This window comes from Sceloporus undulatus, chromosome 2 (assembly GCF_019175285.1).
Source record: "Sceloporus undulatus isolate JIND9_A2432 ecotype Alabama chromosome 2, SceUnd_v1.1, whole genome shotgun sequence".
Classification (NCBI taxonomy): domain Eukaryota; kingdom Metazoa; phylum Chordata; class Lepidosauria; order Squamata; family Phrynosomatidae; genus Sceloporus; species Sceloporus undulatus.
The window spans coordinates 161,487,229-161,511,753 of NC_056523.1; the positions used below are offsets into that span (position 1 = coordinate 161,487,229).

The 24,525-nt window shown below is 41.3% G+C and overlaps 1 protein-coding gene and 1 long non-coding RNA gene across 4 annotated transcripts in view; one reads left to right on the forward strand and one right to left on the reverse strand.

Moving 5' to 3' along the window:
* RAB11FIP4 (RAB11 family interacting protein 4) overlaps positions 1–24,525 on the reverse strand; it is a 274,208-nt gene that overhangs the window by 134,214 nt on the left and 115,469 nt on the right. The gene's annotated exons all lie outside the window — the stretch shown is intronic.
* Positions 404–11,247, forward strand: LOC121923325. The gene is made up of 2 exons (XR_006102359.1): positions 404–461; positions 10,488–11,247. It is a non-coding gene; the product is annotated as an uncharacterized LOC121923325 (long non-coding RNA).

Here is a 24,525-nt window from a genome sequence, read left to right on the forward strand (position 1 = left end):
CCTACCCTGCGAACAGAAGCCAAGCAAGACCATTCACATAATTATTAACAGATCAACTCCAATTTTTGCCATTGGCTATTTAGAAAGATCTAATACTGCATGCATTCATACTGTCCTTTACTAATGGTGAGTAAGCCAGACAGACATATATAAAAAGTACAGAACATAAATCATACAATTATACACATTCCATGTCTTTCGTGATAATATCTCTGGTAATTATACTCAGTAACCTAGGATATCTTTTTTTTTTATAAAAAAAAAAAAGCCCAAAGTGTTCAGGTAGGATTGGAAGAAGGAAAGGCAAGGAAATCAAGAAACAAGGCGAAGGAGAGTGTAGAAGAATATGGAACTGAAATCATAGGATATGCAAAAGAATGGCAAGCACAGCTTCCAGGTGTTTCTTGAACAGATCTTGCCTGACAGTTTGCAAAATCTATTCTGGAATCTCAGCTGGAAAGGTAAGAGACAACGTACACACTGACCACTTGCTATAGCAGATGCCATGCAGTACATAGGAGGTTAGAACACCAACCTCCCTATGGCTGTTTTTATTAGCCACTGCTAAGGTGGAATACTCAAATTATTTGGTTTCACAGGGCTGGGATCATTGCTTGCCTCTTCCAGAAGGCTCCTGTGTGAAAGTAAAAGCCATCTGCCTCAGGGAGAGTTGTCAATGTTAAGGAGGTTCCATTAAGCCCATGTGCTATGGCAGATCCCAGCAGAAACACCTGGCCAGCAGTCCTCACACAGCCAGCACCCTGGTGGCAAGACAAACTGCTCTCACAGATCATCATAAATTATACAGGGATCAATACGGTCATGTCTGTGCAAGTGTGATGAGAAATAGCTCAGTCTCAGATGGACAGGGGAGATTATTGTAATATTATGTTTAATAGGACATGGGTATTCTTTCCCCTCTTCTGCCAAAATCTGATTAATCCATGATTTAAATGTCAGAAGCCCAGGGGACAAGCAGGAACTCTCATCTTTGTCCAGAGACCAGCAGCTTGATCAGCTTAATGATACAAATACCATAGAATAGTGATGGGGTGAATGAAGAGCAGCATGATTCACAGATGACTAATGAGAGTTTATTTCTTCAACACTACAAGCATCCTGGACTGGGATAGCTGGTGACGTCAACAGAAATTACTTTTGCAAATGTCATGGATCTGGTGAATTCTCATCTTTGGAGTCACAAACATTCCTAACTCGTGATCCTGTAATACCATTATCTTTTTTAGGGTTTCTATCTCTCTCAAACACAACAAAGAGAGAGCAGAGAGAGAGAGAGACGAGAGAGGAGAGAGAGAACTTTTGATATTGCCAAATCAAACACAGAATGGCCCCTTTCTTTTTAATTAATGTTTTTCTCAGCCCAAAATTAAGAAGATGGTTCTCCCTCTTAGACCCCCCCAAAGTGGGAAGAGGAGTGTGCCATCTTACCTGGACTGCTAGGATACACAGGTGTTACCTCTACCCCCCTGGATACATGATAAAAGTAGAATATTTTTATTTATTATCCTGTTGTCCCTGAATCAGGGACGTAGCCAAGGGGGGGTTCTTGGGGTCCAGACACCCCCCTTCCATTAGAAAAATGAATGGTGTGTGCTGCTGCACCGCCGCACCCAAGCCCCATTCTAATGGTGGCACTTAGTCTGGACCCCCCCCCCCCCCTTCCTAAAATCCTGGCTACGTCCCTGCTGTAATCACCCTTCTTTTGATAATCTTAAGACACTGTGTGGTTACTGCAGCTCCTAAGTGATCCTATGCTTTTTTTACAATCCAAATGTTTATGTTTAGACGTATTGTCATGTGCCATATCTCTAACTTCACAGATGAAAAGAAGTGATCAAGATGGCAAAAGTATATAACGAGGAAGGACACACAGGCTAGCGAGAGGCTGCAGAAGTTTGCTTTTGCCTGAGCATGCTGGGAAGGGCAGATTCCACCCTGGTCCCTCCTCTCCTCTCCCCTCACTGAATTGAGTGCAAACTACTATTTTGCAATAGTCAGTTTGAAGCCCACTAAAGCACGGCTGAGGGACAAAGGGAGAACACGGGTGGGGGAGGAGAGTGCACATTTTTTACAAGGAGGCCCTGGTGGCACAGAGACTTAAATGTTGGGCGCCGCAGTGACTCCACAGCCCACAAGTTGTGAATTCAAGGCAGGGTTCCAGGTACCACTCAGCCCTCCATCCTTTAATAGGCTGGTAAAATGCAGTACCCAGCTTGTCTGGGGCCAATTGGGTTACATACAGTAAACCACTTAGGGACGTGCTAGTTCACTGAGTAGTGGTATGGACAATGTACTTGCTATGCCAACTGAGACATTTCAAGGTAGTTGAACAAAACGGGCATGACAGAGGATGGATGGGACTCTCTCTTCAAAAACAAACACTGGGACACGTGGAGGGTCTGATGTCCTGTTTTAGGTGGTCTGTACTCAATAATAAGTGTGAGGACAAACCCCACACATGCAGCATTTTTGTCCCACAAATCTCAAGCAAAACCTACATAGCCCAAGCCTTCCCAATTGCCAAAAAGGGCCAAACAAGCTATCAAAAATTAAACACACCGAAGCAAATGCGAAAACATCATTCCAGTGCACTTTCCAGAACTTAGTGCGGACAAACCAAAACAAAACATACCATTGCCCTACTAATGCTCCATAATTTGTGGAAACCACTTAGGGACATTTGCTAATAACCCAATAAAGTCCACAGTGTCCCCCCCCACCCCCATACACACACACACACACACACAGAGAAGAGAGAGAGCAGAGAGGAGGAGGAGAGAGGCGAGAGACAGAGAGCCAAGGCTATATTAAACAACACTTGGCAGACATGGCAACCAGTCCACTTTCCCATGAGATCAGGCAAAGTGGCCCACTTTACCTCCCATCAATGGTAGAAACATGGTATGGTGAAGATGGCAAAAATTATAATGGGGAAGATCACGTAGATAGGAGAAGCTACATTAGTCTGTTTTTGTAGTCTACCGGGAACTGCAGGTTTCTTTCATCTCCTCTCCTCCCTGCTCCTGCTGCACTCATTAAGTATAGTATAAACTACTTTTTAATTTGATTTGATTTTGTAGTAGCTGAAGGAAACTAAAGATAAAGGGAATAAGTAGAGAAGGAGAGAGAAACTGGGACATATGAAAAGTAGTTGAAAAGTAGACTGGAGAGATTAATCAGGGCGTGTCTTGTAAATTGGAATGTTGGAGGGTATGCAGTTTCTGGGGAACAAGGCAGGTAAGTACTATTGTGTTGCTGTTGCTGACATCTGGTTGGCTACCAGCAGCCTTGACAGACCAGAGATAAAGGCTGGCATCAGGGCAAAGTGGGGTGTGGAGTATGCATGCCCTGACTCGGCCCCCATGCTAGCATTACGCCCCAAAGCATGGCAGGAGTTGTCACAGCGTTCCTCTGGCACTGTGTCCAGATGAGCAGTGCCAAAGGAGTACCAAAAAGCCATGGTGCCAGTGGCTATGGTGCCCTTTCCGTGGCACAAAAAAGAACCAGTTTTTGTGTCTCCTTTTTGCGCCACGAAAGTCTAGATCAAGGGCCGTGGCATTTAGTTGCCACGGCCCCAATTTGGTGTTGAAAGGGCGGTCTGTTCAGCCTTCGAGGACAGAATGCTGGAATAGATAGAAGTATTGGTATGATCCCATAGTGCTAGGGTTGCCATAGTCAGGACCTCCAAACTGGGACAAAGTGAGGATAAGTGTAGGACAAAATTTTCAATAAGTAGGACAATTTTTTTTAAAAAAAAATGAGGACACACGAAAAATGGCTGCTTTTAAAAAATGTAACATAAATGCATGTTTCTTAGGCATGATCAAAATGGGGACATTTGGGCATATTCCTAGACAGATGGCACAAATGTACTTCCCTTTCTGGCCAAACCATCCCCTCCCCATCCCAAAACACCGGACAGCACATTTGGGCATTGAAACATGGCTTACTTAACATGGTAATCTCTGCATATTTCAGAGGCTTATGCATAACCAAACTCGTTGGGTTTCACACTGAACATGGGTTCACATACAGCTGATACTCCGATATGTCAAGGTGTTTAACAAGAAGTGATTGCCATGTTTCATGTGTCTCCACCAAAACTATACTTCTCAGAAGTGTGTGTACAGTAGTCCCTCGGGTTACGAAATAATTCGTTCCGCCGCTCCGTTCGTAACCCCGAGTAATTTCGCACCCGAAAAGGCTAGCGGCTAGCGCTGGAAAGCCGCTAGCCGCGCTTTGCGGTTTGAATTTCGCGCCGAAAAAAAATTCGTAACCCGAAAAAAATACGGAACCCGGAATAGTTTTTCCTAACTAACTTTTCGTATCCCGGAATTTCGTAACGCGTCAATTCGTATCCCGGGGCACCATGTACTTGGTCAAGGGACTTTGGTTTTTTCTTCACTGCACATGAGTTTGTAAAAATCACCTCAGAGGCTTGCTGATATCATACCACCACCACCACAATCTATCATCACCAGTATCATTGTTAAAGCAAACTGTACAAATGGAATGGAAATCCTCCTCCTCCCTCCTCCTCCTTCATCCTTCCTCCTCCCCCTCTTCTTCCTCCTTCATCCCTCCTCCTTTCTTTCTTCCTTATCCTTCCTCCTCCCCCTCTTCTTCCTTTTTCCTCCTCCTTTTCTTCCTCCTCCCTCCGCCGCCACCTTGGCACGCTCCCCCTCCGCGCACTCCCGTGGCAGAGGCAGCAGCCACCTCCGACACTCCTCCTCCGCCTTTCTAGCCCCGGCGCAAGCAGGGGCGAGTGTGGCGCTGCCGCCGCCAGCCAGGGCCAGCCAAGCGCCCAGCGCACGAGGCGGAGGTGGAAGAGGAGGTGGGTGGCTGCTGCCTGCCTGCTCCAGTGTGTGGACGGGGAGTGCGCCAAGGCAGGCGGAGGCAGAGGAGGAGGAGGGCCTGCCTGCGTGCTCATGTCCGTGCACCGGGAAGCAGGCAGGCAGCAGCCACCCACCTCCTCTTCCACCTCCGCCTCGCGCGCTGGGCACTTGTCTTGGCCCTGGCTGGCCGGAGGCAGTGCACACTCACCCCTGCTTGTGCGCGGGGCTAGAAAGGCGGCAGAGGAGGAAGCAGTAAATGGCCGGCCGGCTGCATGAGCAGCTGCGGCCATACAGGGCGTGCGCGGGGGCAGAGGAGGCGGAGGAGGAGAAGGAGGTGGGTGGCTGCGGGTGGGGCAGTCCCCCCTCTTGCCTGGAAACTGGTCCGGGACCGGGCCAGGACCCCCAAAAGTTGGATTGCCCCACCTACAGGTGGGATATGGCATCCCTACATAGTGTTCTTCTTATCTCCTTATGTTCAGTCATCTTTTTCAATTGGTCTTGCATAAAGCAGGAGAATTTCCAGATAACAGTGGAAGAAGCTGTGAGTCAAGCACCCCAGTGTCTCTGCTTGCACCCCAGTTGAACCAAAACACCCTTTCCTAGCACTAAGCCTCATTAATGCTCCTATTTTCAAGCTGTCTTTTAGCTCTTTGAAAAGGCTGATGATCTAGTTGACATCCCAATAAAAGCAAAATTGGCCTCTCCATATCCAGTCCTGAACGTTGAATCCACATTTAAAATAATAAATAAAATATTTATTTATAGCCCGCCTTTCCATAGATCACATAATTAGGGCACATAATTGAGTGAGGGGCTGGTCACCTTGAAAACACATGCTCAGATGTGACCATTGTTAAGAAAATAGGTCAAAAAGATTAGGTTGGAAGGACTAATGATGGCTGGGTGCAGAGATGAGATAACACTTGGCCACAATTTCAAAGGTGCATCATCATAATAATGTGTCCCTATGTGACTCCTGGTGCTGTTGGTTTTTCTTTTCTTTTCTTTTTTTAAGCTGATGCCTAGCTACTCAGAGCTAGGAGGAACTTGGAAACCAGCCGTAGATAAAGTAACAAATCAGAACATGAATCAAAGCTTTGCAGAATTCCAATAACCCCTCCAAAAGGAATGCAACCCCCTATCTTTTGTTTCCCACCTGGGGGTATAATGTGCACTACCCTTGCAGCCAGATAGTAGCATTAAAATGTTACCTGCATTTGCTGGAGTTTACTGGACTAATATGAAACCATTGGCACAATGCAAAACAGTTAACATTATCTTTAATTTATAAAATCAGAAAACTATTCATAATCCTCCTTTAAATAATGAAATGATGATGACATGTCCAATGTATTAATGCTTTTTTCATTCAGCTGCCCTTTAGAGCTCTTTAAAGCTATGAAATAGAAAGAAAGATCAGGTGTGTTCCATGGTGAAATCAGGCAATATTTGTTTTTGGATTTGTTTTATAGGAAATAGTGATATTGGGGGGAAACAGATGGCCTGAAGGGGCAGCTTGAAGATCTGTTCCTTTTTTGGCAGGCAAAAAGCCAGGTTTTCTCGCCCTGCCATGTCTTGAAGCCGGATGCGAGCTGCTCCAGTGGCGTGCGGCATATAAACACCACTCCACCAGAGCATCTTGAAGCCACCCATGTCTGGGCAGCTGCCTGGCTTCTAGGTGGCTTCAGGGCATCATCAGAGCATGCGGCATGTAAACGCCATGCTCTGATGATGCCCTGAAGGTGTCTTTTACAGGCCATCTGTTCCAGCCCATAGTGGAGCCAAGACTCACAGGGTTGAAGCACCAGGATTTGTGGTTTAGCAGGGATGAAGATGCCATTTTCTACCCACACTCATTCCTTTTCTAGGGAAAAGCACATTTTTTTCCAGTAACAATGTACTGTTATGAGCTATCTGTGTTGCAATGGAAAGTATTGGAAAGAGGACTTAGTTTTGAATTAAAACCAGTAGTTTTACAAAAGACCTATTCCTGATGGAGATAAACACTGCTAGAAGTAGTTTGTTGTTATAGACCAATATACCTATCTGGATTCTTGAAGTCTTTTTGAGAATGTGGCTAGGGGACTGTCATGAGGAAAATCTGTACGGTGGTATACACCACTATACCAATGGCAGTGAGAAGAAAGAACTTCATAAAGTAATATACACTACCTCAAAAAATCATCTATATTTGATACATTTCGGGTCTTTCCTATTTTATTTTGCTGTGTTATGCTCTAAACATCCAGCCCTGATAGCACTACTAGAGCACTGGTGATAAAGCAGCAGTACAGGCAATCATTCACATTTCAGAAGTCCACACACTTTTACTGTAGCAGGAAAATGCTCGTTCCTCCAGGGAAGGAAAATAAACCTTTCATTTTAGGTTGAGCCCAAAGACAAAATACAAAGAGCTCAAAGTCACCAGATGGGACAGGCAAATGTATGGCTCAGACTAGAAATTTGGCAAAGGAAGTTGAACATGGAAAGGCTCGGGGCTAACAGAACAACTGACAAATGTTCTAGGCTTACATTTTAGGAAGCACGCCAAAGGAGTGAAGGCAATAAATGCGGAAACAGCAAAAGGCAACATCAGATGAGGAAATGGGGGTGGATTCAGGAGCTTTGGTTGCACCCACATACATTTTTCTGAAATAAAATGGATCCACAGTTGCATAGATGACTCTGGCTAGCCCACAACAATGAATGCTTAAATTCCATTCAGTGCAGTAAATTCTAAAACATTAATAGTTATGTCCTGAATTGTGTCCTTATTTTATATTTGCTCTTTAGCTTGGAGGTGTGTACTCTTAAATTTAAAAATGCTGGTGCTCCTCATGACACTCCCAATAGGAGGAGTCTAAGAATTCAAGTAGCTGTATTGATCCATATCATCAAAATCATTTTAATGGTTTCCATATCCACCAAAACAGGTCTTTTGTAAACCTAATGGGTCATAATTGCTCATTTAAGACCAAGCTTACCCAAAATACATTGCATAATAACAAGGATGACCCACAACAATATAGTACTGCCTTGGAAACACAATAATCACCAGATACAGGGAGAATTAAAAGGCATAAATATCCTAAAGGTACCAGATCCTCTCTGATACTGGAAGCAAAGGAGGGTGAGCTCTGGTTAGTACTTGGATGGGAGATCATCAATGAATACCAGGTACTGTAGGCTACATTTCAGAGGAATTTTCAAAGCCATAGCCATGTTGGTCTCTTGCAGCTTAAAAAAGGAGGAAGAGAAGGGAAGGAGAAGGGCAGTGGCATCACTAGGGTTGGTGTCACCTGGTGCAGTAACTCATAGTGTGATCTACCTGTAGACCTTCTTCCACATCATCTCATACAGAATCCTTAGTAATGGTCTCTGTACTAATGTTACTCATAAATCATAATTCCCATATATCACTGAATATAATGGCAATAGTTGTGAAATAAACAGCTAGCAAAATTGAAATTATACCTTTAAATGACATCATACACAAATTACACGTATATTTATATAGTTAATGTGAAAATCTGATGTTGTGATGTTTTTAAAGAAAATATAAAAATAACTAAAGATTAATTGAAAAAATTAATTGGGGGAAAAAAAACACCCTGGGGCCTCTCCTTTCTTTTCCCACTGAGCCTTGCTCTACTCCACTCGCACAATTTCTTCAGCATTTTAAATGTATGCAGGCATAACACCACAGCCCATTTCTGCCAAAAGGCAAGTGTTTCGGGAACAGTGGTATCACCTCTCCCTTAGGGTGTCACCTTGTGTGGTTTGTACCCCTGCACATCCCTGGTTATGTCCCTGGTGAAGAAGGAGGGAAAATGGGGAGAAGGGAATATAGCAGCATTTTTTTAAGTCTAACTGATTTTTACTTTTGCACAAGCTTTTGTAGATATAAATTCACTTTTTTGGATGCTCACTCTATAATGCATCTGAAGATGTGGGTTACTGTCCACAAAAGTTCAAATAGTAACCAGTTAGCCTTAAAGATGCAACACAGTGTGAATTATATCTATGCTCAGACGTGGAGGAGTGACAGATGGCATTAATTCCTCTCCTGATCAAAGAGTCCCCACATTTTGACCTTGTGACACTGGATACACTACATCTTTGTGTAAGATGAGACAATTTTAATTTGGACATCACAAAGAAAGACAGCTAACAAAATTTACAGGAATCAGGTTTGGCCACTTTGGAATCCATGCCCACCATGGCTGCAAGGGCATAACAAAAAGTCCTAGCGAACTAGCCTGCTGTCCACAGTTACACAGTTGAAAAAGACTGCTCCGAGCAATTTGGGTTTAGACTCAGGAACACTGAAAATGCTTGGAGGCACTCATGTTCCATATCATGTGAAGCAAAAACAACAAGGAGTCTAGTGCATTCTTAAAGACTAACAAAGGTAGTTTGACATACATTTTTGTGTACTGAAGCACACATCATCAGAAGCATGGAGTGTTCTCTCAGCTAACAGATATTTATATACATTTTTTCATGGCGGGTGTACAAGTACAAATAGGGGAAGTGAGACACAAAAGGTAAAACATTACTAGTGGTTATTAACAAGTAGTAGCTGGGTGGTAATGCAAACATCCTATCATCAATAAGCAGTTAAACACACACACACACACACACACATATATACAGAGAGAGTGGGGGGAAGCCTCTGTACTGTACAAGAGGCAGGGTTTAAGATCTCAATGAATTCTAGTGAGCATTGGAATTATACACTCATTCCTCCATATTTGTGGCTTTGACTTTGTGGATTTGATTATTCATGGATTTGAGTAATATGTTTTCTCTTGGAATATTTAGGACCTCCAGTGGTCAACTTTAACTAAAAGTTGCACTGAAAGACCTAGAGATTCCTAGAGAGAATCCTCTACTCGGCCTTTGTAGCTCCTCCAGTGTGTTTTGTGGTCAGTGTCTGTCAGATGTTGACCACAGAGTTGTACTGGAGGACCTAGAGATTCCTAGAAAGGTGTCCTCTCAGGTAAAAAAAAATGTGCTTTTGTTATTTGCAGTTTTTCCATATTCACAGTGGTCTTGTGCCCCTAACCCCAGCAAATATGGAGGGACAAGTGTAATCTGGAGGACTGGATGGAATATAGATGCACAAAGAGCAGGCAATGAAAATTATCTAAACAGTAGCCATAAACAAAAAGTAGTTGAGCTGTAATGCAGACATCTTTGCATAGACTAGCTGACATGTAAGGAGATGGCTTCTCACCATAATCACCCTGAGAAATATTCCATGCAATGTGTAATCCAGAGGTTGATTGAAACCTGTTTTCCTCCATCATTTTGCTGCAAAACATGCCCCAAAATTTTGTGCATGGTGCTCAGTTTTTATCAAATGTTTTTTTTTAAACCAGAAAGGCTGTTTTGCTTGTCTTAAAAAAACACACATCAGCATATTGATTACTGTGTTCCTTCCATGCAGAAGCCAGACTGCTCACTACACTAGTTGTTTTCTTCTAATTAAAACAACAGTGCCAAGTAATCAGATGGATTTGTCAGTGGGTCCATTGCTGCACAGAGGCTGTTGAATGTACTGTATGGTGTTAAGAGAAAAGAAAAGCTGCTGAGTGTTTCTCCTTCATTTCCCTATTCCCTTTGCAGCAGCTGCAGCAAGATTAGTGACCACAACCCTGGAATGAGGATAGGGAAGAAAAGGCTGGGAACTGCCACAGAATTTGGCGGCTCAGTGCAGAGCACAGGCACATGACTTGAATCCCGATTGGCTAAAAAGATTTCAGTGGAAGAAGAAGAAGAATAGCAGAACAAGAAGGACATAACAAGAATGGATTTGGGGGTGTAGAGGAATTCCATTTTCTGTTGGTTTTAAATAGGGGTTTCAAATGGAAATTGTAAACAGAATTGGGCAGGAGGTGAACCTTGACCCCTAGTCCAATTCTGCAATGGCTGTGTTTGGGTTGTGTTTGCACACCGAAAAATATCTGCATTCAGCTGAAACTAAACGGCTTTTGGGCAAACATTTTCAAAATCCTTAATTTTTTTTATTGATTCTTGGCATGCTTTGCAAAATGAGATGCCTACTCATTTGCATGGCCTCTCTGAATTAACCTTCCCCCATGTAGGTTCTCCAGATGTTGCTGTACTGCAACTTTCATCATCTTCAGCTAGTCTGACCAATATTAGGAAAGGCTGCCTACGTGGATTTCATGACTGAGCCCTTCAGTGATAAAATCATTTAGATTATGATGGTATTGCAATCTGCCTTCTCCCCATGTGCATAAAAGTTGTTTTCCATGCAGAAATTTTATTTTTCTGTGCAGAAAATGTTCTTTTCTATGGAGAAACTCTGTCTATTAAACAACTCATGCACATTTTTTGTGCAGAAAAACTCTTGAATTGTGAAGATTTTACCCACCTAAAATTCTGTTCATAAGAGTTTCCATCACTTGTGCAATCTGCTTTTTCACCATTTTCCAAATGTTTTCAAATAATAATAATAATAATAATAATAATAATAATAGGTTTTATTTATATACCGCCCAATCACTGGGAATCCGAACGGTTTACAACAGAGGGGATAATCGACAGTTCCCTGCCCTCAGGCTTACAATCTAAAAGACCCAACACAAAAGGAGAAGGGAATGATGAGGGGGGAGGGGATCAGGTCCAGCATTCTTCTCTCCCTCTCAGGCCTGGATCAAGGCAGATGGACCAGAGGGAGGGCTCTTCGTCTTCAGGCTAGCCCTGATGACGCTGGGCCAGCCTATTCTCTCCCTCATTGGCTGAAAGATGACAGTTATGGAGGGAGGGTGCTCTATCTTCAGGCTAGCCTTGATGGAGCTGGGCCTGCCTGGTCAACTCCCTTGCAGGCCAGAAAATGACAGTTATGGAGGGAGGAGCCTCTTTCTTCAGGCTAGCCCTGATGACGCTGGGCCAGCCTACTCTCTGCCTCATAGGCCGAAAGATGACAGCTATGGAGGGAGGGCGCTCTATATTCAGGCGAGCCCCTGATGACGCTGGGCCAGCCTATTCTCTCCCTCACAGGCTGAAAGATGACAGTTATGGAGGGAGGGCGCTCTATCTTCTATAGTCTTTCCTTTCCTATTTTATATTGTCCTGCCTAGAAATCTGACCTGAATTCTGGTTGATATGGGAAAGAGAGCTTCAACGTTTAGCACTAAAGCACGTGGACTTCAAAAAAATACACAGGAGATCATCATGGCAGACCTGGGACCTAATCCATGAGCCTCTTAGACAGTATACCCCCTCCCCACAACATTTAATGATGGTTGAAAACAAGGACACAGAAGAAGAAGTGGTTAAGTATCAGATGATTAAATGGGCAAAAAATCACTGGACACCCTATTCTAATGTCCCAATGGGAAAAAGTTTGGAGGAACAGTTTCAAATACTGTATACGATTTCCCAAAATTTGAGAAAAAAATTCTATAAAATGTTCTACCAGTGGTATTTGTGACCTGATAAGCTTGCAAAGATTTATAAAACACGAAGCAACATGTGTTGGAAATGCAAAGAAGAAATAGGTACTTTTTACCACTGTTGGTGGACTTGTAAATGGGTGAAACAGTACTGGTCAATGATAAATGGTATTATTGGCGAAATCTTAAAAGTTACACTACATTTAAAACCAGAATTTTATTTATTAGGGATGTTTGGTGATGAATTTAGTGCCAAACAAGAAAAAGTTGTATTCTACATGATATCTCTTGCTTGGATGTGCTTTGCCCAAAAATGGAAATGTAATGATATTCCGTCAAAGCAAGATTGGATGATGAAACTATATGATGGGATAGAAATGGGTAAATTAATGCAGGCATTAAGAAATAAAAACAAGGAACAATTCATAGGCAAATGGGATGAAGTAATTAAATTTTTAGAAGAGAATTGGGGTTAAATAGCGACTACTACTTTACATTAAAATAAAAGGAGATTGGATCCACTATTCATTATAGAGTTAAGAAAGTCAAAACTAACATAAATCAGACAAGCATTGGTAGGAAGGAAGTCAGTTTGTATGAATGAGTGTGAAAGAAGAAACAGTGTGAAGATGTTTAAGAGAGTATGAAGAATTATGTCAGAAGAGTAGAATGGGGATTGGAAGGAAGAAGGGAAAGAAAGTTAAAGGGATACAGTAAGTGTAGAGGGTTTGAGAAGGTAGAAGATGATATGTGTAAGGTACTTAAGGCCCTGTATAGATGGGCCCTTTGCAGCACGTCCATGACATGCTAGGGTTGCCACGGGGCGGCACGTGCACACGCCCCACAACCCTAGCACGTCGTCAGAGCGCCGCAGTTGCACAACACCATACAAACAGGAGGGATGTTGACAAATTGGGGCATGTCCAGAGGAGGGCAATTAAAATGTGACATGATAGCCATGTTAAAATGGCCATATTGAGGATGGAGCAAACTTGTATTCTACTGCTCCAGACACTAGAACATGGTGCAATGGATTCAAGCTACAGGAAAAGAGATTCCATCCAAGTTTCCCAGCCATAGGAGCTGTTTGACAATGGAACATGCTGCCTCGGAGAGTGATGTATTTTATTCTTTGGAGGTTTTTAAACAGAGGGTGGGTGGCCATCTGTCTAGAGTATTTTGACTGTGTATTCCTCCATGGCAGGGGGTTGGATTGGATGGCCCTAGTGGCCTCTTCCACAACTATGATTTTATGATTCTATAAGTAAGTAATACCCAGAACCAAATATGAGCCATTGTGGATAGCAGAATACTTATGCAATTTATTTCTGGTGCTCCAGTCTCTGAAATATCAGGGTGACAGATCATACATGTGCACAGAAATGATTCCAAATTTACTTTCTTAATTTCTCCATCTGAAATTCACCAGCCTTTCTCTAGTTAAAAGGCTCTTAGATGGGAGGATTGGGAATGAGCTCTTCCTGTGATCGTATCTACTGGTAATTGGAACAGATGTTACTGGTTTAGATGGGCAGAAATATAAGACCCTTTCAGAGGATCATAAAAAACTCTTGAACAGTCATCCAAAGTCCCAAGTAGCATGTATTACAGCAGTCTAACTTTCATAATATAAAGTTGAAGGCAAGGAGCAACAATTTGAGGTTTATTAGAAAAGACTACCTTTGTAATTTGGTTATTGCTATATGAGCACTCTCCTCCAACCACAAGGTAAGTATGTCATCACTAACTTCATGTCACTGAATCCTAGCCTCTGTTAGCTTATCTGCTGTAGGACATGGCACCAGGATCAGATTAAAATGAGGTATGGCTGTGTACCCATCTGGTGACAATTAATGCTACACTTCTCTCTAATCTAGCAGCACAGTATGCACACTGAAGAAGAGAAGAGATGGATTGAAAGTTGTGCAAGTCATGATTCAAGGGTATTCCTGGAAAGATGACAATAGTAATTGTCATCTGTTATTATGAAGAAATATGCAAAGAATTCCACTTCTTGGTTGTGTAGCTTCTTCCTCCCTGGAAAACAATGGGTCTACAGATCTTAACACTTGAACATGCTTATTAGCAGGAGAAGTGTGGAAGTGGACAGATCTGAGCAGGCAAAAAGCTAGCAATTTAGGAGTCCTTTAAATCAGTACTTTACGCTGATAAAATAGATACATGTCAGGCATCTGAGAAGTGGAGATCCCACTGTGCACTGTCTTTTTTGAAGTCCACAGTGTTTCAGTGTTGAAGGCTGACAAGTGGAAAACAAATTTAACCTAAACTGGGTTTGTTGTTGTTGTTACAAGGTGTGTACATTGTTTAATATTTCAAGCTCTGAGAGCAACAGGAGCATAACTAACTATATATGGAAATTTCCACACTGATTCAGTGTCATCTCACTGGGTGGTTGTATTGTGAACATATATTCATTCTAGATACTATATTTTTAATGAGTGGTTGAAGTTATGAAATTGTTTGTTATTGTTAACACCTTTATAGTTCCATCATTATTTTTTTGATTAAATACAATACAGTTTTTTTATTATTAATATTATTTTTATTGCCTGAGTTTTCCTACAGCAATTTAAAGAAAGGTGTGTATGTATATATATACAATTTCAGACGCCCTATTCTAACACTTACTAGATAACTAGATAGATAATGAGCTAGGTAACTAGGATTGCCAAGTGTCCATTATTACAAGAAATGCTCCTTATTTGTGGGTTGGAAAACTTGTACCTTATAGGGCAGGCAGGTATTGTTTATTATAAGAGATGCCCCTATGAAGTTAGGAAAGCTTTTCCTTTTTTACTGACTGAAAAAGATGTTTGAAAAAAATCCTGTATTTTGGGAATATGGGTTCTTCCTAAAGACAGAAATGTGCGTATCATTAGATTTTGGAATGTGGATTATGTGCTAATTTTACTGAGAAATCCATGGCTACGTTAGCTGAAATTAGTACTTTCATATTTAGGAAGAACACAAACTTGTTAATAGCTACCTCCTGATTGTCAGCCCTGCATGTCATGAATTTTGACTATCCCATGCTGCTGTTCTCAAAATCTGGCAACAGTACAGATAACCCTCTGGCATCATCCAGTTTCTGGCCTGCTTCTGGGGCAAATTTGCCCCAGGACCAAAACATCTCCCAGCAGTAGTTTTAGAGATTATAGTCTTCTAAAATTATTGAGGGGAGAATCCCATTCTCAGATTGTCTTCTAATAGTTTTGGCTTCCATACATTTGCAATTCTATATACACTTATCTTGGAGCAAGTCCTGCTGAGCTCTATGAAACTTCCTTCCAAACAAACACATATCATTATACTGTTAATAGAGTCTTTGGATGTGTGGATTTGGTTTTGGTTTTTTTTTGACACAGTGCCTCCTCTTCCTTGGTGCTCATGATCTATTTCATCAGTTTTATTTATTCCTCCTTTCCTCCTCGTCTATTGTAAATGCATAAAGAGAGATGTTTCCCCAAGCTGATTTCTTTCATTTGAGAGCTCATCTTTGAAGACATGCTAATTGGCCACTTTTAATGGACAAAGGACATCATGTACGTAAAGAAAAGTAGGTCATTGGCTTTCAGTTCAAGCCCCTCTAGATTCATAATGTGTGATGTCACCCCTCTGTTAAAATGCAGTGAGATGAAATTCAGTTGAACACGCTGTAATAATTCTGCACCAACAGGTCGGAGAGCCACAAACTTCACCACAAACTTCCCTCCCCCACTATGTCATAATGCCAGTGAAAAAGAAGAAAAGGAGAAGAATTGCTCACTATTACCTGTAGTAAATAAAACATATTGACATGATAGGTTTTGGCATACCAAAGATTCTGGTGCCAACACTCCTTTGGAGATCTAATATTGCAAATCATGTCAGCATACAGATTATATTTCAGCATTCATTCCTCATTGCGCCACATTGTTATGCCACCATAATGGCATAACAGCATTACCAGTAAGAGCCAGTAAGGCGTAGTGGTTTGACTGTTGGACTACGACTCTGGATACCAGTGTTCAGTTCCCAGCTCAGCCATGGAATCTCACTAGATGACCTTGGACAAGTCACATGTTCTCAGTCTCAGATGATGGCAATGGCAAACCGCCACTGAACAAATCTTGACAAGAAAACGTCATAATAGGTTCTTCTTTTAGGGTTTCCATAAGTCAGAAATGACTTGAAGGCACACTACACACACACATATTACCAATAAGTGGATGTGGATTACCAATAAATGGATGTGGCCATCCAGTCAGAGTCATGTGGCTACCTCTGGTGGTGAAGCACTAGAAGGAGGAGACCTGTGCTGTACTCCTTCTTTCAAGAGAGGCTCCTACCATTGCCAGTGGTGCTCCAGACAATCTTCTTCACCAGAACTGGCTAAGACAAAAATGCCTGGCTCTGAAGGATCCCAAAGTCCAGCATTGTAGATTTGGTGCCTTGGACGATCACAGGCATTTGTGGTCTGGATCTCTCTGGGGAGAACAATAGTGGCTACTTTGTATATTTGACATTGCTTTATATAGAGGAAAGGCTACAATGAGACCAAAGGAGTGAATGGGGTGAGGGAGGCTAGATGGATAAAGGAGAAGATAGGATGGCACTGAGTTAACTAGGCAAGCAAGGGAAGAAAGATGAAGAGAGAGTAATTGGGAGGAAAGGATAATGCATTGTGAATGACAATATGAGAATGGAGTGCTGTTGGTATTTCTCTTCCTATCTTAAGTAGTGGGAGATCTCAGGACACTGCTGGAGGAGACAATCAGCTCTTTGGGTATGTGCTTAAGCCAATGGTTCCGCCAGAGCTGCATCTAGACATCAATGGAATAGATGGGGGAAATGCATGTAGTTCTGCATATACAGTGCGCCCGCGTTATACGCGGGTGTGCTATACGCAACTTTGAGCATATGCTCAAAGCCGTGTGGGAGCACACAGGGCACAAGGAGCAGTGCATCCCATTCACATGAATGGGGCGTGCTCCTGTGGCGTGCACCCCGCATGCGAGAAGGGCGGACTATATATACATATCAGGACTATATTCTGATGTGGGATCCAGCGGGCCTGGTTCTCTGGTAGAATGGCACCCACCAGAGGAGAGTATTCCACCTCTCCCTCCAGTCATAGCAAATCTGTGGGGAGCACACAGTGAGCTGTAGGGGAGAAAGGAGGACAGGCAAAAATCCACTGCAGACACTGATGCAGCCTGTGATGCTTACCCAATGATAGGTTTGCCCTAGGGTTACCATAAGTCACTTTAAGACACATAACAACAACAGCTGAAGATAATACTTCAGTTTTCTGATTAAGTGACCTTTAGTCCATGAAAGCATACACCATAATAAGTTCACTAGTCTTAAGGTGCTGCAGCTCTGCACTTAGGGGCTTGACAAACTACCCCTAAAGGGCGGCCTGCAGCCACCCCTTTTAGTGCTGGATTGGGGCTGTGGCAACTACATGCCCTGATCTCACCTTTCCATGCTGCAAAAAGGAGCTGCAAAAAGCATCTGCCTTTTGCACCCCAGAATGCACCCCACTGGCGCTGTGGCTTTTCAGTGCTCCTTTGGCACTGTGTCATCTAGACACAATACCAGAGAAGTGCCGTGATGCTGCTTGCTGTGTGGCATGGCACACAGCATCACACTGGCCTGAGGGCAGAGTCAGAGCATGCATCATGTGGACACCGTGCCCCGACTCCTCCCCCAGGCCGGCCTTTATGGCTGGTGGTCTGTAGAGCCCATAAGTCAGACTAAGGCCTAAATGCAATTGTGAATTAGCCACATCAAATCACTGGAAACCTGAGAACTTAAGAATAAATAATGTCCATTAATTTAATACACCATCTCCTCCAGTTCTTATTAACAGATAGATTTAGGTTCCCCATGGGACTGTAGCAGTGAGTGTAACAGCTGCAAGGGAAGATAAATAAAAGTCAATGTTATAATGAAGCAATGTCACATTCTACACCAGTGGAGAATTTTGGTTAAGATCCTTAAGAGACATGTAAACATTCTATACTGTCTGGGTTGATCCATACATCCCACCCACCCATTTAGGCAATGCCTTACTACAAAAGCCTGAGGGTTGTTCACCATACACTTAACTTTCTGATTCAGTGCCTCTGACCCAGTTATGTTTCAGAATGCCCCAAACACTCTTTCAAGCACATAGAAAAGAAGTAGGCCAGGAAGATGGGGAAGGGGGAGGAGAGAGAGGGAGAAAGGGTTGCTCAAGATGGAGAAGTAGCAACAGTGCCATAAAGTAGACACAGACACAAGAGTAATGTGAGAACCCATGTGGCTCAGTATTCAGATTGCTAAACTGGAACTTTGGAGGTCAAATCACTACTCACTGAATGACACACTGGGTGAATTTGGGGGCATCATCACTCTTTCTCAGGGTGCTTTACTCCCAGGGTTGTTTTGATTACACAATGGGAGAATCACATAAGTCATCTTGCCCTCACTGGGGCAGAGGCAGGATATACATGTATCTGATAAATACCCACAACTAATAAATCATTACAGTAAGATTTCCAAATGCATTTAGGAGGACTTGTGTACATTGGACATAGGAAAACTGGCTTCACATTTAAATTTTTAATTGAAATTTCACAGTGTTATCTCAGTAGCTGTCTACTGAGCTCCTCAAATCCCTCGAGAGCAAACCTCTTACAGATGCTACTTTTTGTTGCATATCTTTCATTACACCTCTGGTCCCCTAGCCCAGTTTTGTAACTGAATTACCATATTAGATGAAACCCTTTCAGCATGCTAGGAGGGCAAAAGTAGTTTTGAACTGTAAAATACATGGTTGTAATTTCTATTTAAGATTGCTTATAGCATCATCTCCATCTAATCAATCTAACCTTTCCAAGGTCAGGAGTGAGCAACCTGCGGCCCTTCAGATGTTGTACTACAGCTCCTATCATAACTCAGCATTAGCAAAAGTTCCTAAAGCTGAGGAGTCCTGAGGTCCAGCGCCAAATTTCACATTCCTGGACCAAGTAAATTTTAGGGAGCTGCATTTCACACTGTTCATTAGTCTTCTGTCTGTTCACCCCTGAGACTCACCCCATCCTACAAAATTTGAACATGTTTTATTTATTTAACACAGGTTGGAATCATAAGGCCCTCCAGATGCTGTTTGATTGTACCTCCCAGCCATCCTCACCATTGACTCTACTGGCTAGGGCTCCTGGGACTTACAATTCAACTACATCTGAGTAGCTGCATAACTCCCTCTCATATCTAGCAGTCCCATCCTATACATATTTATAGGCATGTATAGGTTTTCAGCCTTTCCAGATTGGCTATATCAAGAAGTAAAGTGCTCATTCAGGTTTTGTTGTTAGAAGCCCTCCTGAATTCAGTGGGTTTACTCCATAGTAACCGTGCTTAGGATGCATTTCTTCAGCTTTCTGCCAAGAAGAAATTGGTCTATGCAGATACAGTGAGGGTTGTTAAGCTTGATCCAGGGGATGATATATATATATATTTGGTGAGTAACGAAACTGTATTTATGCCCCCCCTTTTTTTTTAAGATGGATGGATTTCATGTGCTTTGGTGCTCTAGAGAAGACACCATCTCCCCAATCCCTGGCCTGTTTGTTTTTTGTTATCCATACAAATAAGCACAGTGGATTACTGTTTCAGTGTACTTCCTCCTTTATTTTGTTTGTTGTTGTTGTTGAGTGTCTTCAAATCTTATCCAACTTATGGCAATCCTATGGCAAACCTATCATGGGGTTTTCTTGGAAAGATTTGTTCAGAGGAAGTTTGTCATTGCCATCCTCTGAGGATGAGAGCATGTGACTTGCCCAAGGTCACCCAGTGGGTTTCATAGCCCAGCAGGAATTAAAACCCTGGTCTCCAGAGTCATAGTGCAATGCTCAAACCACTACTCCATGCTGGCTCATCCAGACTACTCTTAGATATGGGAAGACAGATGTTTCAGGTAGTGAGGAATCCTGACAGCAGATGGTGGAGAACAGAACTGTGTGGTCCATGTGGCTTGCCCTGTTAAGTAAGATGGCTGTCCTTGGGTGCCCTGTCCTTTTCTCAGCATGGCTGTGAAATGTCAGAAAAAAGTTGCTGGAACTGGGAATCACACAGCCAAAAATAAAGAATGAAGTATTCTACCCAGCCTAAATACACACACACACACACACACACACACACTAAAGTCCCCTGTCCAATCAGTTATCATGAAATCTGATTTTGGCAGAGTTCATACAAAGGTGCAAACTTTGGTTCATCTAACCAAGGGCTGTCTATTCTGGGTCTCAAGGGCAAATTAATCTTTTACTTATAACTACATGATTCTTTTAATGGAAGACTGAAGGGTTTATTTTATTTTATTTATAGCCTACTTTTCTCCTGACACAGGACTCAAGGTGGCTCACATCAAGTTAAAAACAAATTATACTAAAAACCTATTAGAAGCAAAAGAGTTTTTTAAAACAAAACAAAACAAAACAAACAGTTCTATTAAAAACACTAAATTACAGCAGTTAAAAACACCTTAAAATATAGTAGAAAGATGCATAATATGCACCATTAAAAAGATCCTTTTGATATTGTAACTTAAAATCCAAAGGTCAGCTTAAATAAATTAATTTTAAAAATCCTTTGCCTGCAGTAGGCAGGGGGCTAGCAGAGCCTCCCATGGGAGAGAATTCCCCAAGTTGGGAGTAGCCACTAGAACCTCCTGCACATGAAACATGTGCTCCATGCCTGAATCATAGGATGATGATATGATGATGACCATAATTTTGTTATGCTTATATCCCACTTTTCCTCCATGGAGCGCACCCCTATATGTAGACCTCTTCTCTGCATTTTTATACCTACCGCAGCCCTCAGAGTCTAGCCTGAAAGAGGACTGACCCAAGGCTGCCCAGTGAGCTTTATGACCAAGTGGAGATTTCTTTTTATTATTATTAATATTTTTAAAATTTGAACCAGTTCACAATATCATTTACATCTTCTTATAAATTACAGTTGGTTTCCAAAACTCTCCCCCCACCCCACATTTCTTACAAAACACAAAGATACAATCATCTTGTTTGTAATTGCTATTTTCAATATTTTCTTCATTTCTCGTAATAATAATTAGTCCAATTCACTTCTTAAAAATAATTACCATCTTCCATTCATTTCCACTTTCTTTCAAGTTATCCATTTAATAAATAAATAAATAAATAAATAAATAAATAAATAAATAGGCTTTGTTTACTTTTATTTCCTACCCCATAATCCACCTCCCTCCTTTGTCATCCCTTAGCATATTCCTTATTTGTAAAATAGTTTTTAACTTATATCCAATATCAATTCCTTTCCTTTATTCCCTTTTATTTATATTGATAAACCTTTTAAGTAGACCATTTCTTCTTGCAATACTTTAACACTAATGCCCAATCTTATTCCCCTTTTCCAATTGGCTTTTCTTTAATTAACATTGTCAGCCTATCTATTTCCATCATTTTGTAAGCCTTTCATCAATTTTCGGTAACCCGGAGTCTTTCTAGTTCTGTGCAAAAACCATTCTTGCAGCACTTATTAAATATAACATATATTTTAAGAGAAATTAAGAAAGAGCTCAAGTTCTAACTCAATTTTTATTTGAAAAATTATCTGTATTGTTTTATGGACTTCTAACCAATACTTCTTTGTTCTTTTGGATTTATTCCATATTCTCAATAGTGAACACCTAATTATGTAATCATTAAACTCTTTATTAATTTCAGTTTTACTATACCACAAATAACCATGCCACCCATACTTTATGTTGAATCCCTCCAAAGAAAGTAATCTCTCATCATTCAAATATATCCAATCTTTTAACCACTCAATACAGCATGAATAATAATAAATCTTGTAAGTCCAGGACACCTAATCCACCTCTTTCTTTAACATCCTTCATTATTTTCTAATGTATCCTTGGCTTTTTCCCAGCCCAACTGAATTTTAAATGTCCTTTTCCTGTTGTTGCAAAGGTAAGTCAAAAATAATGGGTAAATTTTTAAACAAAAACATGAGCTTTGGCAAAACATTCATTTTTTTTGAAGCTATCCTGACCATGAGTGATAAATTCAAATGAGACCATTTCTCCAATTCTCTTTTAATTTCTTTCCGAATCCGTTGATAATTGTTGTCATAAAGTTCTGAGATATATTCCAAGATATTTGATTTTCTTTTAAAAGCTCGAGTTTATTTGAAGTTCCTTCTCCTTTTTTTGTCATATTTAATGACAGTATTGCTGATTTTGTGTAATTTATCTTAAAACCTGATTATCGACCAAATTCTTGGAGTATTTCCAACAATCTTTGGATATTATCCATGAGACTTTCCAAAATAATTAGTAAGTCGCCAACATAGACTTGTTATTTTATATTCTGAACCTTTTATAGAAATACCTTTTAGTTGTTCTCTTTCCTAATTAAAGCAAGTGAAGATTTCAACTTGGATCCTAGTCCAACACTTTAACCAATATTTCAGTGAGCCAGAGTGTGTCTTGCAGGTCATCTGGCCCAAACACTGGCTCAACATAGGAAATCGCAAGCTAGAGCCTCTGTTTTCCAACCTCTGCTTGATGACCTTCAACAAGGGAGCTGTGTTAAGTTTCATACACACTCATTTTTCTTTTTACAATGGACTTGCTTTTATTAATTTCATAAAACAGAGATGGCAAGGCAAAGGCAAGGTGCAAGGAAGAGCTATTATTTGAAACACTGACTGCGCTTAACTGCAGAGTGCTAGAAAATCAATTGGGTGTTGCTTCTCTAATTGAAAACAATCAAAACTTGGCTCATTCTTGTTCCATCCTTCTTCCAGAACAGTGCTCCACAGCTCACCGGAGCACTCTGAACTGGTTTGTCTATGGAAAGCTGAAAGGATGCTCTTCTACAGCCCTTCTGATTTTCTTAAATTAAAAGGAATCACACATACTTACACAGAGTCTTTGATAATTTCATTCCTGAAGGAAGCAACAAGTAATTTTAATAATTCTCTTCCTTCTGTGAGAAGTAATTTCTTTCTAGTAGTTTTCAAAGACTATTTGCAGCTCAGGACTTATTGGGTAATAAAATAGTATGTGATTGTGTGTGTGTGTGTGTGTGTGAAAAACTATGTTTTCTGTGCAGGAGAGTGCATTTTCTGCACAGAAATATTATTTTATGTGTAAATAATAATAATAATAATAATAATAATAATAATAATAATAATAATACTGTTTTCTGTCCAGAGAATAATAAAGCTTGAGATATATGTCTGATCAATTTTTTTCCATGGGAGTTTGCTTTGCACAGAAAATAGCTGTTTCTGCACAAAAATGCTATTTCCCATGCAAAACCAAAAACAAAAATACAACCCATGTGTGCTTTTTATGCAAATCCAGCCCTGAACTGTGAAGATCCTCATCAGTCCAGATTTCCCCTTGTGAGGTTTCTTGACCCTACAGAAACACATTTTTGACCTTTTAAAAATGTTGTGTCCATCCCTAACAGATGTCCCCAGATCCATTCTGTTCTAAGAGGAATGAAGACATATCTCTATATTTTGATCTTCACATCCATCTGTCTATGGCAATGGATTTGTAGTCAAAAGAAATTGTTCCTGAAGGAAAAGAGCAAATGTTCTCTTGGATCATTGATACACAAAGATCAAAGACAAGACATGGTACAGTGACATCTGATCTATGTGTAGCTCATCATTCTAATTCCTCACTCCATCAGTCCATTGCAATATCCACAAACTACTGCTGTTGTTATTGCAGCACCCCCAGATTGTAAGCTTCTTGGAACAGGGACCTGTTGTCTTATATGTTGTACCAATGATAATGGATGTTCTGATTTACTCACACATCATGTCTTCCTACCCTATCTCTGGACATTCTTTAAAAATGGATTGAACTAAGTGTTGTGTGAACCTTTCTGGGACAGTATTAGAAAAAAACAGTTATTGGAAGAGTGGGGGAAATGGCTGATTGTTTGGATCTGGTGCAGGAAAGAAACACTATAAATCAGAATCTTGATATGAGTAGGGAAAAGGAGTCAACATAAATAGAGCAGTCCTACTTTCCTGTCTTCTGAAAAAGTGCATTTGATAACTGTGCTTTTGGGGAAATGGGGAGGCTGCAATATTGACGGCAAATGCCATTATTCGGGTTGGCAGGGTGTCTGTGCATTGTCCAAGACCCAAAGGCCAGATTTCAGTTTGGAAGGTAGAGCATA